Here is a 10959-nt window from a genome sequence, read left to right as displayed (position 1 = left end):
GAGGAAGTGGCATTTTATCCTCTCAATTATAATAGTAGTGTTATGATCTCGGAAACAGGGGAGGCTGTTCTCAGGCTTAAGCTCCGTTGTGTATGTGACATTTCAAGCTTAAAACATCTCAAGTGTATATTTCCTGTCAGAAATATTACGCCGTGAGTGCTGGGCAATTTCTGAAGGATTCACTGGAGACTTAAGGCCTATGCTTCAATATTTTTTTGGCTGGTATCGTGCCAGTTAGCAGTTTCTGGAAAACATCTCAAGAATTTCAGAACCAAGACATAGATGTATTATTATGATTAATAGAGGTGCTAATTCATCCCGAGCCTGTTCCTGAGAAGCAGAAATAATCAGCAACGCTTTAAACTCTGATGTCTCGTTCTGCAGAATTGGACCCAGTGACCCCTTTAGTTTAATATAAATGTCAGACTATATGAGATTGCAAAGCATGTTGTGGATGAATGGGAATGAAAGAAAATGTGTGTATTAAAGATATTTTAAAAATCATTTTGTTATCAGAAGTCATTTTTCCCTTCTTCTCAAAGAAGCAACTTTGAGTGTGACAACTCTTGTGGTGTGTTTGTTTCTTTTTTGTTTTTCCAGGGTTTTTTTGAAAGTGATGTTCCAGGTAAAGGAGCGAGGCAAGGTGGGATGCCTTCTTCATCGTTTTTCCTCTAGCACTGCCTTATCTGACAACAGACACAAGAAAAGCCTTGCACTGGCAAGTCTGCACCATGGTCAGTTGATCTTATGGCTGTATTAGCCCTGTGTCTGGGCATCAAAAGCAGAGTGAAGTTTAATCCTCCTCCTATTCAATATTTGATTAATAAATACTTTGGTTTATGTAGCTCTCCTCATGAGATAAAGCCCTCTTGCAAGAAGCAATATATGCAGCAAATCTGTGATTCAGTTAATGAAGGAATTTCCTTGCTGTTGATAAACATGCTTGCTGCTCCACTGCAAATGTTTAAATAGATGGTGTCCAACAGTAAAGGAGAAAATGAATGGGAAATTTTCCTAATATACTCAAATCAGCATAATAAACTGCTTTCACATCTTTTAAAGATTTTTGCCTTGCAGAAATCATAAGCCTATATAAATAAAACATGGAAATATATTTTTAATCATAAGAGCTTGTATTTTAACATCCAAGTTGTTATCTATTCCTTATTCTTAAGCAATAATTTTTCCGAACATTATGTTTTTGTTTTTTTTTCCAGGGTCTGGAGGACCTGACATTAAGAAACATGGCAATGACCAATAGGGTCTTTCAATCTTCTCATTGATAGATCTTATGAAAAATTGCCTAAGAATTTATCTTCCCCCCCCCCCCCCCCCAAGCAAAATATAATAGTATTTATTGCAATAACAAATAAAATGTCAAGAACACTTTGGGGATACATTAAACTATACTTCAGAAATAAGTGTCCCAGTGTTGATTTTTTTTTTTGGAGTGATACACTGTATTTATTATTAGGTCAAAATCTGTCACACAGAAAAGATTTTTCAGCCCTTAGGTGTACTCATGAATACGCACAAACTACTTCAACTGTGGAAAGCCTCTGCAAATTGTTGTAAACACGTGTCCTTGCAGGTAGATCTTCATGTATGTACAGGCATAGATTGATAAAGATCTACTGAAATAAATGTTTCAAGGGAAAACAATTCAAGACTTCATGAAACTTAAATAAATCTCAGTTGGAAAACCTTCATTTATGAGTTTTCTTGAATCCAGATTGTCAAAACATGGAATTAGCTCATCTTTGACACACATCAGGCAAATTTGTAACCAGTTTCCTCAGTAAATATCACTTAATTGGGACTTCATTATGACGACAATTAAAAAGAAAAAAAAAAAAAAGAAAACACGCCTTGCAAATGAAGACTTCTGTGAGTGGCTGCCAAAGGAGAAAATACATGATTAATCATTGCTGAAATGCATCTGCATGTGAGGGGAAAGCACATGATTTCACATCCCAGTCACAGTGGTGCCACACACATCCATCAATGCTGCTGTAGCTCAACTGATTCAAAACAAGCTCTGAATTTAAGAGGGCTCACTAACTGCAATTAAGACCATAAGTGAATTTATAATTTTGCAGCTAAAACAAATGAAAAGCTTTACACTTGTCAGATCCAAAATAATCTCACTTTTCTCCAATGCTTTTTACTCTGATGAAAATAGAACACCTCTCTTTCTTTTTTCTTCACCCCCCCTCCCCCCCTCTTTCACTGAGTCATGCATTGCTGTGAGTGCCTGGCTAGCCCCAGGAACTTCCTGCTTTAGGCATCACCCCACCTGGTAGGATTTGAACCAGTTTTGCACCTCCAAGTGGTCTAACCACCAGTCTACAAGGCACGCAGGTGTGAAAAGGAAAGAGAGCAGGATGGATCATGACTCATAGCACAGCAGTCCGGGCATGGGCCAGGGAGAATTATTTATGTCTACATTCTGCCAGACACAGATTTCAACCTGAATTTACAGTATGACCTCTTTGGTGGCACTTTCTGAACTTGCTTCTCAAATCAGTGTGTGTAGATTTTAAAAAGGGCAGCGTCTAAGCATGTTTTGTTTTCCTAAAAGTGTCTGGAATACTGTCCCTTTTTAAAATAGTACAGAGATGGAAAACATTTGCCTTTGAGCCACTGATTGCTATTATGTACAAGTCTGCTCTTCTGTGAGTTTGCCATGTAAAGTTTGAGAGAGAGAGCAGCCTGTGGAATAGAGCGGCCTGGAAGGCTAGCCACAAAGACACATGAGGTCCTACGGTCGTTTACTAACCTACATCTGATGTGTTGCCATTTCCGTGCTGCCTGTGGAATGCACCTTCTTGACAGAAATAGTTTTAATTTTTGGCTTATGAAAAGTATATATAATGATAAAGAAAAAAAAAAAAAAAAAAAAAAGGATATAATGATTTCACCTTGATTAAGGATATAATGATTTCACCTTGATTCTGGAATGGAGTTACACATCATAGGGTTGATTGTTCCTCGCTTCAGAGTAGATGACCTACTGAAATGTACTATGCTCTACCTTCCCTCTATAGTAAAGTGAGGTCGCTCCCCAGTATTTTGCCCTGCAATGTAACCAGATGTACATCAAGAGTCCTGGACTGCAGGACACACTGTGTAATGCACCTACCTTATCCTACGTATAGAGCCATAGAATGGGCTTTCCTGTTAGCCACTGGCCCCTGACCTTTCAAACGTTTGTCAGACATGTTCTGCAGGTATTACGTAGCGGGAAGCCAAAAAAAAAGAGAAGGAACCAGGTGCTTTGAAAACTCCTGCATAAAACCAGCTCTATGCTTGGGAGCCAAGCACTGATTGTGCGCAGTACAGGGTGAAAGGTTATAATCTGTAGCTCCTGGGCTGAGGTGTGGAAGAAGGAGGACTGGGTTTGTACTGCATATCCTTTGCATATGTAGGCAGTGTCTTATCTTTCATCTGCTTAAAAAGGTAGAATTCTCCACTGTGCTATCTGGCACACACATAATTCCTTTTTTCAGAGCAGTTCCTCAGGAGAAAGACTGATGTATTTTCCTTGATATTCCATAGGGCTTTGGAAAGTATAAAAAATTGGGACTTTGGATATGCATCTGAGTTCTCACTTAGACACAGATCAAGAGTTTGTATTTATGCAATAGGTCTGATGTGATGCTGTGAATGTTCTGCATAGCTATATTGCTCACACCTGGCAAGACCAGTGTTTCCTGAATGCATCAAATTTCCTGAATAAGCAGAAGTGTTATATGCATGTGCATAGGAAGATACCCGGCTCTTTATTTTATTCTGATGAGATTGCTAAATATAAAGGAGAAATTCAAAGTTAAAACCGCAATTGTGTCCCACAACAATTTCTGCTAAAGAAAAAGGAATAATACAGGTGCATGGCAAACCTACACCAGAAAATTATACTCAAGTACTGCCTTTAAAATGTGAAAGAAAAAACTCAGTGAAGAAAATCAACAGCATTTTGGAAGAATAAAGAAAAGATCTTGAATAGTCTGAGCTATGTGCTAGGATCTCCTTTGCAGATATTGGCAACTATATGAAATCATGTTGTCGGAATAAATTCAAACAGTGCATTACCTTTAGGTGTGTTAGCCAGACTGTACTATATAGGCTTCTTGGCTCTGGAAGACAGTCCATGGGTTGGGTCATTGTACCATGCCTTTTATGTGGCTCAAAGGCAGGAACTGAATAGAAAGGGATTTTTACGTACTGACAATGTCTGATATCTTCCTAACATGCCTTTCTCAGTGGAATTTTTTTTTTATTTTTTTTTTTACTTTTACAGCTATTATCCAGTAAGATTCAACAGGCTCAAGTATTTGTTGCAATGCTGCTAGCTGGGTTGCAGATATATCCATTAGCTTTCAAAGTCCCTTTGGACCTGCTGTAACTCCAGCACTCCATTTTTACCTACTAGACAGTTTGTTTCATCATCTTTTTTTGTTTTACTCATAGCAACACCAAAGTAAAATGCCACTCAACAAATATTAAAGATCTTCACGACAGTGCTCTCTCATGCTTTCCTCCCATGATTTGGTCACCCAGAAAACTGGTTCCTCTGCTAACATTTATCATCTCCTTAAGTACTCATAGAAACCTCTCTGAGTGAAGCTGTGCCAGTATCCCACTTGAGCTGTGTGTCTCTGAGACTGGTCTTGGCAGTATGTTGCCTGGCTGTTTGAAAGTGACTAGAAGTGTATTGGTTTCATGTTTACCATCAAAACCCTGTTTTTGAGTTTTTGTTGTTACTGTTTTGCCTTATGTAGTTGTTTGCTTGCTTCTTGATGTTATTGTTTCTGGATAACTACAGGAATTTTAGTGAAAATAACTGCAAATTTGGAATAGATAAGAGAACAGGAATGTTCCATGTAGCCCTGCTCAAAGAAATTGTATTGTTTAGGGTGTAATTTTGCTCTAATTCTATCTTTGCCTAAATACAGAAAATGTTTCCACACATACATTTTTATATACACACCCTCATTTACTGGTATAAATGCATACACATATATGTTTAGAAGAATCGAAAAAATGGGAAATGTAGGGGAACTGGAACAGATTAAAATAGAAGAGTTTTAGCGGACCAGAAAACATATTGCACTGATAAGGATTTTCTTGTTTTAAATTCAATCCTACCATAAAGTCATTTATTAGCCATTGTTTGTTTTTGTAGAAGCGCCAGTGAAGCACCATTTGCTGGCTGATTGACAGTGCAACCCTCTTTTTACAACTTGGAATTTAAAACAGGAAGGCTGCCATTCACATCAGTGAAGAAGTCTACCATCACCTGAAAAGGTTCATTTTTGCATAAATGTATGGGAGGTTCAACTGACTTTTAAAAAAAAGCCACATATCCAACTCAGTGTATTCCATGCATGTCTAAATATGTGCAAAAAGTAAAAAAAAAAAAAAAAGAAAAAAAAATCTGATTTTTAAAAATTGCATTTCACCTCAATTTTCCTGTTCAATCAGTTTATTTGTTTCCTCCTCCTTGAAGAGCAACAACAATGATCATTTCACTTTCAATGGAGACTGCAGAAGTGCAAACTCTGCAAGCCTGGCTTGTCAGCTGAGATTCATACATCAAAATGTGCAGCTAATCAGTCTTGGTCCAACCCAGCAAGTTCACAGCAATTCTGCAGAACTATTACTGAGGTGTTATGAGACATGGACATTATTATTTCTTTCTAAAAGCATGCAAGTAGAACATAAAATGGAAGCAAATGGATTAATGCTAGTAAATTTGCTGTAGTCTTACAGTGAGAAGGACTGATTTCAACTCTTCTTTTGCCATTAAAGCATATACCATCCCTACGTCTCATCACATGTCACCTCCAAATGCTATCACTTAAACAGTAATGTCTGAGCTATACTTTAGGCACAATCCTGGGAATAAGATGATGTGTAAGCTGCACTGCCTTGAGACTCAGATCAGGTCTATGTCATAGACATATGCCAAGAGCAGAGTGTTGCTTTCTTTCCTCTATTTTTTTTTTTTTTTTTTTTTCTTACAGCACCTCTGTAACTCACAAGCCTAAAGTCTCATTACAGCAATATTGGTCTTCAAATGCAATTAGGAGCTCTGCTGCAGAGCACACGGTCAACATGAACTGCATGTATGCTAGAAGAGTCTGCTGCACAGTTACATCATGAATCTCTTTTGTAGGGAAGGCCAGCTCTTGGATTCCTGGCTGATTACCTGCCTCCTTTCTTCCCAGCTGCACCAGGACAGAGTGCGAAGGCTCCAAGCAGCACTTTAGGCAACACTACCAGGACATGAACTTAAGGGGAAGACTAAAGAACAAACTTTTTCAACACAGTGAACATTAGTGTTCAAAAGAGTGACTGTTTCAGGGGAGAAGGCAGTCCCATTCCTGGGTAGTTTGACTTGGACTTAGGAAATATATGGACCAATGTAATGGAGCAATATAAATGCATCATTTGACTTTACATGTCACCTCTTCAAAATATTACTTCCTTCTTTCAAAATAAGGAATTATATGGATATTTGGCCGCAGTGCACATTTATGCATGAAATCTATATATAAAACTTTCGTTGTGGGCCCCTTAAAAGCCATATAATGTGAAGTGGATCGAGAATTGGCTGACTGGCAGAGTGCAGAGGGTTGTCGTTGGCGGTGCGGTGTCTGGCTGGAGGCCTGTGACTAGTGGTGTCCCCCAGGGGTCTGTGCTGGGTCCAGTCTTGTTCAACATCTTCATCAACGACCTTGATGAGGGGATAGTGGCCACCCTCAGCAAGTTTGCTGATGACACGAAGCTGGGAGGATTGGCTGACACGCCTGAAGGCTGTGCGACCATTCAGAGAGACCTGGACAGGCTGGAGAGCTGGGCAGTAAGAAACCGGATGAGGTTTAACATAAGCAAATGTAGAGTCTTGCATCTCGGTAGAAATAATTGCATACACCAGTACAGGTTGGGGGAAGACCTGCTGGAGAGGAGCTCTGCTGAGAGGGACCTGGGCGTCCTGGTGGACGACAGGTTGGCCATGAGCCAGCAGTGTGCCCTTGTAGCCAAAAAGGCCAATGGCATTCTGGGGTGCATTAAAAAGAGCGTGGCCAGCAGGTCGTGGGAGGTGATCCTCCCCCTCTTCTCTGCCCTGGTGAGGCCTCATCTGGAATACTGTGTCCAGTTCTGGGCTCCCCAGTACAAAAAAGACAGGGATCTCTTGGAAAGAGTCCAGCGGAGGGCCACAAAGATGGTGAAGGGCCTGGACCATCTCCCCTACGAGGAGAGACTTAGGGAACTGGGTCTGTTTAGCCTTGAGAAAAGAAGGCTGAGAGGGGACTTGATCCAGGTTTATAAATACCTGAGGTGTGGGAGCTATAGTGGCGAAGCTGGTCTCTTTTCAGTAGTGCGTGGGGACAGGACTAGGGGCAACGGGCTGAAACTCCAGCATAGGAAGTTCCGCACGAATGTGTGCAAGAACTTCTTTACGGTGAGGGTGACGGAGCACTGGAACAGGCTGCCCAGGGAGGTGGTGGAGTCTCCTTCTCTGGAGATATTCAAAACCCGCCTGGACGCCTACCTGTGCGACGTGGTGTAGGGAGCCTGCTTTGGCAGGGGGGTTGGACTCGATGATCTCTAGAGGTCCCTTCCAACCCCGATAATTCTGTGATTCTGTGATTCTGTGATTCTGTGATAATATCAAATTCTATGATATTTCTCAGAAAACAACTTCCTTCATGGGAACCACAGTAAAACTTCAGATGTAGGAATGAACAAAGTGATAGAAGTAAGAGAAAATTAATCTGGACTAAAAGACCTAAAAGCTATTTCCTGTTTATAGAGGGGAACCAACATCACACAAGTGAGTGTTCCAGCTCTGTGCCATGTGTGCAGTGCAGGAAGGAGCTGTGCATGTGTATGCTGTTGGAAAACCACTTACAGATTCTAAAAAAGGGAAAGTTGTCAAGTTGGTGTACTTCTGTCAGAGGAGAGCAACACTGACCTCCTGTAGCAGTTGTCTGCATCACTTGGTGTCTTATCGCCCATGTGGGCACTGCAGGATGTGGTGTGTGCTCAGCAGGGGAGGTTCAGGTTGGATGTTAGGAAAAATTTCTTCATGATTCTATGATTCTGTGCCTTTTTTTGTGTGTGTATGTTTTTGGAGAATGCTATAGAACAGACCCTTCCTCTCCATTAGTGATGTAAGAAACTAATAACCTGTGCTTCTACTTACAGTATCAACATGCAATAGCAAACTTTGTATGTGCACTGCTTCCTCTCTTGTGTATGACATCTCAAAATGAAAATGGAAGACTCAAAATTTCAAGTTGTGTTCATGAAACATTTATGAAAGTCTTACTTTCTGATGAAAATAGGCAGATATAAACAAGATGTAAAGGTATTTACCAAAGATTCATAGAAAAAGCTTCCTAAATATTTGGAAGCTCAGATTTAATGTCTGCAGTTGTCAGAAAATGGCCAAGGGATAAAGATTTCAAAAATCACTTGAACTCAGCCTAAATAAGAAGAAAATAAGGTACAATTACAGAATGAAAAAACAGAGAAAAATGTTAAAACAACCTCAAAGCTTACCACAGAAACTTAGAATTACACCCTTGTTATTGTTAGCACAGCAACCTGACATACAAACTGTAGCGATGCAGGAACACACAAGAGCTCATTACAGATGACTCTGATTCCTCTCCAGTCTGTGTGACTGTACAGTAGGAAAAAATATATCTGCCTGAAGGAGGGACCCAGAATGCCCCAAATAGTGGAAAAACATGCTCAGGTCTACGGAGCCCTGGCTCTACTTCCTCCCTGACAATGTAAACTGAACCAAATGATGTACGTGATGTTGTACATGGGATCATATTGCTGCAAAAGCTTATTGAAAATTGCTATTTTGGTTATCAGATATCCCAATACATTTGAAATACTGTTTCTGGCAATGGCAAAGAAAAATTTGCCATATAGGACAGCCTCAGGATAGCCAAAGAATAGAGTTCTTTCCACCAAAATGACAGGTATAGGCATAAAAATTTTCATGATTTTCAAAATACCTCAGCTCTCTGCACTGCCTTCTACATTCAGAGTAAAGTCTGTGAAGAGAATACTTCTTTATATGCCAAAACTGGAAAATAAACCAAGTGAAAATAGTAATATTCCTGCTCTAAAAAGTTGATAAAAAAAAAAAAAAAAAAAAAAAGCAGAAACACAATTTTTAGGTAACATTTTAGTTTCATGAAAGAATTAAGCAAGATTGTGTCAGTTTTTGTGGTTGTTTTTTTTCCCCCTAAATATTTTCCCAATTTTAATTTTTTGCATTTAACTGAATGCATTTTTCTTATTTATTTGCATCCTGTTGGATATTCCTGCTTTCACAGTTTATATTTGCATAAAATTAAAAAAAAAATAAAAAATCTACTACGTCCTTTCATCATGCTCTACTCAGTATCAGTAAGAACAGCATCTGACTTACCTGATTTATCATCTGTAGTGTTAGCTGGAGACAAACTGGAGACAAAACTTCCTCTCAGAGCTTAACAGTACTGAATAACTGAGGCTCTCCTGTTACAGAAGCTTGATCTGGAAGAAAATTTGTAATTGATATTTACTGCTGGTAAATACATATTAAATGTCATGCTTGTTCCAAAATCATAGAATCATAGAATCATAGAATCACAGAAGCATAGAATGGCTTGGGCTGGAAGGGACCTCAAGGATCATGAAGATCCAGTACCCCCCCTCCCCCATGCAGAGCCACCAACCTCCACATGTAATACTAGACCAGGCTGCCCAGAGCTCCATTCAAGTTGGCCCTAATCACCTGCAGGGATGGGGCATCCACAGCCTCTCTGGGAAGCCTGTTCCAGTACCTCAACACTCTCATAGTAAAGAACTTCCCCCGATATCCAATCTAAATCTTCCCTCCTTCAACTTAAAACCATTTCCCCTTTTCCTGCTATTATCTACCCTTTCAAAGTGTTGGGTCCCCTCCTGTTTGTAGGCTCCCCTTGGGTACTGGAAGGCTGAGTGAGGCCACCCCACATCCTTCTTTTCTTCAGGCTGAACAAGCCCTACTCCCTCAGCCTGTTTTTGTAGGGAATGCAGACATTTTAATAGTTTTTCTTCTTTTCGTTCCCAGAATCCCTTTTGTCCCATCAATATGACATGCATCTCAGGGTACTTGGGTTCACATATTCAGTACCAGCCCTCAGTCATAGTTCTCTGCAGTGATCACTAAACTGCTATTGTCTAAGTGTTCCGCTAATACTAAGAAAAAGGCGTGCAGAGAATAGGAGTGGAGCAATTCCTTGAAACTACCTAGAAACTGAAAGCCATTTTCTGAAAAATGTGATTTATTTTTTTTTCTCAGTAAAACATGGCTGTCAGAATATCCTGACTGGTTGGGAGTGTGGGCCTTGTTCAGTCAGAACTAGCTAAGGACTGGTCTGACGTGCCAAGATGTTTCACAAACACCACCAAAATGTCTGTCACGAGTCACAAGATTCTTTTTTTAATTTCCCCGGGACATAACAACCTGGCCTGGTTTCATGTATAACAGATGAATAGTGAATGCTTCACTATAAATCGTGGTGAGTTCTCCTCCAAAATATTTTTTTCTGAAACATTTAAAAATGTAAAATAATTATGATTTAATGCTCTGTATGATGTAGCTTCCACAGGGATGGAGAGCACTTATATTAGTCTTTCTTATGAATAACACTATTACTTTGTATGTTCGGTTATTTGTTCCATTTTTGCTATAGTGACTTAATAACTGTCAGTCTTCATTCTTCTAACCCTTTATTCATTGTCAGCTGTGGATAATCTGCTAACCCACATGAGAGGGCAGGTTACATTCAAAGGAATTTACTTTGGTTTAGGGACATGTGCAAAATCTGAGCTAATTGCAGTGCAACTTTATACTTTAACTGCTTCTTATTAGCAACTTAACAGATGTCTGTGACTTCACAC

The sequence above is a fragment of the Excalfactoria chinensis genome, chromosome 2, assembly GCF_039878825.1.
Source record: "Excalfactoria chinensis isolate bCotChi1 chromosome 2, bCotChi1.hap2, whole genome shotgun sequence".
NCBI lineage: Eukaryota > Metazoa > Chordata > Aves > Galliformes > Phasianidae > Excalfactoria > Excalfactoria chinensis.
The sequence above is the reverse complement of the archived record's forward strand: the minus strand, read 5'-3'. Positions refer to the sequence as shown.